Source organism: Rutidosis leptorrhynchoides, chromosome 3 (assembly GCF_046630445.1).
Source record: "Rutidosis leptorrhynchoides isolate AG116_Rl617_1_P2 chromosome 3, CSIRO_AGI_Rlap_v1, whole genome shotgun sequence".
Classification (NCBI taxonomy): Eukaryota; Viridiplantae; Streptophyta; class Magnoliopsida; order Asterales; family Asteraceae; genus Rutidosis; species Rutidosis leptorrhynchoides.
Genome location: NC_092335.1, coordinates 631,176,020 through 631,181,267, shown reverse-complemented (window position 1 = coordinate 631,181,267; position 5,248 = coordinate 631,176,020). Strand labels below are relative to the sequence as shown.

The following is a 5,248-nucleotide window of genomic DNA, read 5'->3' as shown; positions in this document are numbered from 1 at the left end:
ATGTCTGCCTTCTGCAGAAGTCTTTATATGGCCTTAAACAGGCTCCCCGCGCATGGTTCAAGTGCTTTTCCAGCTATGCTCAGAGACTCGGTTTCCATCAGAGCCGATGTGATACATCTCTTTTTATCTACCGACAGGGTTGTGATACAGCGTATCTGCTATTATATGTTGATGACATTATTTTAACTGCTTCATCCACAGGTTTACTTCAACAGATTATCTCTTCTCTTCACACGGAATTTTCCATGACAGATTTGGGTCCGCTTCACTATTTCCTTGGGGTTCATGCTACCCGTACTGCCTCTGGTTTGTCTCTATCTCAGCGACAGTATGCCACTGAGATCATTGAGCGAGCTGATATGTCCTCCTGTCACCCATGTCGGACCCCGGTTGAACCGGGAGCCAAGTTACTAGTCATGGCCGTCCTGTCAAGGATCCGACCCTCTATCGGAGCCTTGCCGGAGCATTACAGTATCTCACGTTCACCAGACCAGATATTTCATATGCTGTTCAACAGGTTTGTCTTTTCATGCATGACCCACGAGAGCAACATCTGCATGCCCTGCGACGGATCATTCGCTACATTAAGGGCACTACTGATCTCGGCCTTCAGCTATACGCATCATCCACCACTAACTTAGTTGCCTATTCTGATGCTGATTGGGCTGGCTGCCCCATCACTAGACGATCGACCTCAGGCTACTGCATTTTCCTCGGCAACAACCTTTTATCTTGGTCCTCTAAGCGGCAACTCACGCCCTCTCGCTCCATTGCAGAAGCTGAATACCGTGGTGTTGCCAATGCCGTTGCCGAGACCTGCTGGGTTCGTAATCTACTTCGTGAGCTACATTATCCTCTTACATCTGCAACTCATGTCTACTGCGATAATGTCAGCTCGGTCTACCTGTCCAACAATCCGGTTCAGCACCAACGGACCAAGCACATTGAGATTGATATTCACTTTGTTCTGGACCTTGTTGCTTAGGGTCAGGTTCGAGTTTTACATGTCCCGTCCAGATATCAGTTTGCAGACATCTTCACCAAAGGACTTCCGTTTGCGCTATTTGATGAGTTCAGGACCAGTTTGAGCGTCCGGAGTACTCCCGCTCCAACTGCGGGGGGATGTTAGCCTACATATTTATGTTAGTCCATATGTTTTGGTTATTGGGCTAAGCCCACTTGCACTAGTTAAGGTTATCGGCTATGTATGCCTTCCGTATGTATGCATTACTCACTCAATAAACAATACTCATCTTTGTAATCTAACAAATATATCATCACGACCTACCCGAACCCTCTTATCTTCAAAGAGATTATCCTCATTAAAAACAAAAGATTAACTAGAAGAAAGTAATGGGACTTACTATAGGGAGGATTTCTCCTTCCATTTTAAACCAATGCATTTTCCATAATCCCGAATTCCTTCAGAGTTTAGCGAGTTGAAAGATTCACCACGAACGTTTTGATTGGATTTATTACTTGTACTAGGTTTACTGCTGGTGTTTTTTTCCAAATCAGAGTTGCCACAGGAGGTACACCTTGATCGAATATGTTCACCAGTTGAATTAACCCTTCCTCACTGAGATTTCCAATAGACGAGTTATGGGCATCGATGTGTTGTTCCTCTTTATTTATCAATCCAGGACTATTTTCTACAGGCCCATTTTCTCTAGGCCCATTACTCGAGTTATGAGTATTAATAGAATTTAGAATCTATATTCTATATCTATATTTCTATATTATATATAATAACAAAGTCCTTTTCTCCTAATCATTAAAAAAAAAATTAAATGGAGAAGAAGTGACCATTAGATCAAAAACCAATCTTCAATATCATTCATTGGATCAAGTGATAACTCAACATTTGTCTCTCTCCTCCATTTTACTTGTTTATTTACAAGACTACCAAAAAAAAACTTCTTTCCAAACGCAAATGAGGGTTAACTGATACGCTAAATTCCATCGCAAAAACGATCTTCTCTTTTCGGCTTTGTTCCAGAGTTTGATTTTGGATGGAAAGGAAATGAAGTGAAAAGAAAATTTAAACATTTGGTGTTCCTGAGTTTTAGTTTGAAGAGAAAGTAAAAGAAGTGGAGTGATTATTCAGTGTAATTTTCCTTCCTTCCAAATTGTAAAGATTCAACTCCCCTCCATTTCATTATTATTACACTACAGAAGCATTGAACAATATTAATCTTCATAACACGAAATTACACATCGAAATTACACATCAAAAATTAGGGTTCCAAATTGGAATTGTGTTGAAATCGATCCTCTTAGTATTCCAAATCAAAATTACGGGTCACGGTTTTATATTCCATTATTCAGTAACCAATCTATTTTTCTTCTTCACGATTAGGGTTTATAATCTAGAACTTTTCGTCAGTTTCATTCCCAATTCATACCCATGTTCGTCCAGGTATTGTTTTCGTTTTTCTTTTTCTACGAAACTAATTTGACGATGGTAATGATTATGTGTAGGCGTGTAGCTCTCATCTTCTAGGTTTGTCAATCATATTTTTTTTAAGAATAGTTCTTTTATTTTTGTAAAAATTTGTTACTGATGTAGTAGAATCTAATTTTGAAAGTTTCGATTCTAGCAAAACTTTGATTCACTCTCATCTATGATTATGTGCTTATAGTAATGATTTTGTCTTAAAACTTCAAGGGCATAACTGGTCATGTGTAACTGGCACATCATTAATTATGATTCATGATGCTGATGATTCAACTGGAAGATGACAACACTTCTATTGCTACAAATACGATACCTTTGAAGACCTTATGAGATACATCAAAATAATCTTTTTAGGTTATTGTCGGTACAATTGCGTTCTTATTCTTCGAACTGCAAATTGCTAAATTTAGGTATTTTAACGTTACATTTGTTCTTGGAGAGGTTGCACCTCATTTTACGAAAACGACTACATATATATCGTTTCTTTGTTCTAATTAATTAATGTTTTGTAGGATCCATGCTCAATAGGAGTGCAGTTGATTAACTGATGTAGTTTGGGAACTTTCTAAAAAGACATTTGCTTTAATGCCGGGTACCAAACTTACTTTAGAAGTTTGTTTCTCTATTTACTTGAAATGGTCATTCGGGTTATGGTTTACTTCAAGCATGTTGAGTATTAAACATAAAGAATTAAGGGTTGTTGGGAATGGTCAAATGGGTTAGAACCTATGTTGATGTACATAAGCAAACAATATGAAAAAAACTAAATCTTTCAAATTTCATTTTAGATGTTTATGAGATTAAAAGCTATCTAAAACCGCATTCCGTATCGCTCTTAACATACATTGTATAGTTGAATCATTTACATGGTGCTTGAGACTGATTTTTTAAATCATATTGAACTTTTAGAAAGTGCATCAATTGAGATTATAATAAGTTTGTTAATGTGTTGTGCCCTGGTAATTATGAATGAACAGGTATGTGGTACTGGATGAGAGCCGGAACATGATTGATTATGGGTGTGTTTGGATGAAAGTAGCTGGAGCTGGAGCTTATGAGATAGAGCTGGAGCTGGAGCTTATTTTTTAAGCTGGTAGCTGGAGCTTATTATTTTTTATAAGTGTTTGATAAACTAGCTGGAGCTTATTTTCCAGTTCATAAGCTCTACTTTTTTTCATAAGCTACTAAAAGTAACTTATTTTTTCAGAGCATATGATTTCATAAGCTCTACTTTTTTTCTCTACCAAACGAAGCTTATGACTTGGAGCTTATTAAAATCATAAGCTCAAGCTCCTATAAGCTTCCATAAGCTCCAACAAGCTCGTCACCCAAACACACCCTATGTCTTTGCCTTATGCATGTCGGTATAGGTATCTAAATTGGATAAATCAACTTGTTGATGCAATATAAGCAGTAGAACGGGTATCTCAGAGCTTCAAAATCATCCTTTCAGGTAGCGTAAGGGATTTATTTTTGATAAAATCTCGTGGTTAATTACTTGATTTGTTTGGTTACACATTAGTTGTATTTGAGAATTATTTATAATTAAACGATGTGTAATATTGTTGATCCTTATATAGAGAAAGCATTTTAACAGTAGGTGTCAAAATGGGTCAAACGACAAAGACACTTATTGCATCAACATCACGGTGTCACCAAAGAATTTCTTACACCGGATCCTTTTAAAGCTTCACGCTTCATCTCAGTCGCATTCGAGTTTAGATGTTTTTTGGCCTTTAAAGTAAGTACTCTTCAAACTGTTCTTGGTATTGTATTTGACATTTTGGTTGACTAAATTGTTTGACTTTTTGTGTAGGGTGAGATGAGTGATTCATGCGGGAGTAATGTTCAAACCAACAACAAGCATTTCAAACTTCTTTTCTAGCATGAACATCCATGGAAAATTCAATTGTGATGGAGCTATTCATGGAAACATCCATCGAAACTTCTTTTCTTCAGATTTTGTACCTTTATGGAGCTATCCATAGCAACGGGGTGATAAGTCAATGGAATTTCCACTTTAACAATCGGTATGTCTATGAAAACTGTTAAACATATATGTTCTGTCCCAGTTGGTGAAAATGAAGAAAAATAAAATAATTAGGAGGTTCTTGGCTCCCTTGCATGTAAAAAAAAATATTATAAATTGTTTAGTTCGTAATGAAGCTCATGTAAATATCTTAAATTAATTCAAGATGTTGATTTAATATGCAACAAATGACCAATTTGTGACAAAGGCTTGAAAGAAGTCGTATCTAGATGCAAAGATGATGATGTAGCATATGTGCTAGATCAGCACAAAATTTTTATTTGCTTTTTAAATTGGTTTAAATTAGCATATGTTCTAGAACAGACCATATTTTTTACTTGGTCAAATATGCTACATTCAATGAAAATATCCCTTTTACAAACTACACTGATATGCCTATATATGGTTAATTAGTTATAAAAGTGAGTCTTCAGTGCCATTTAGAGAAAATACAATAACAGTTTATTTTAATGTAGCGGTTTCTTTAGCTTACATGTTAATAGCATTAAGGTGGACTGCTTTTTTGTTCCCCAATATTCTGACTAACTTACCTTGATGCAATCTTGATTCCTGATATCGTTTTGTTTATTATTTAAGAAAAAATTACGTCGATAGTACCTGTGGTTTGTTATACTTATCGTCACAGCACCTATGGTTTTTTTTTAGCTTGAATGGTACCTGTAGTTTGTGGCTGTTTCATGTATAGTACCTGAAGCAAACTGCCGTCACTTTTGTGCCGTTAAGGTCTCACATGTGAGATG

General features: G+C 36.5%; 1 long non-coding RNA gene across 2 annotated transcripts; it reads left to right on the top strand.

The window, feature by feature from the left end:
* Positions 1–2,224: 2,224 nt before the first annotated feature.
* LOC139899032 (uncharacterized) lies at positions 2,225–4,827 on the top strand. Of its 2 annotated transcripts, XR_011777281.1 has the most exons (6): positions 2,225–2,419; positions 2,669–2,868; positions 2,971–3,050; positions 3,436–3,911; positions 4,039–4,199; positions 4,275–4,827. It is a non-coding gene; the product is annotated as an uncharacterized lncRNA (long non-coding RNA). The 2 variants fall into 2 exon arrangements; XR_011777280.1 differs by lacking the exon at positions 2,225–2,419 and having other exon boundaries at positions 2,428–2,868.
* The last annotated feature ends 421 nt before the right edge of the window (positions 4,828–5,248 follow it).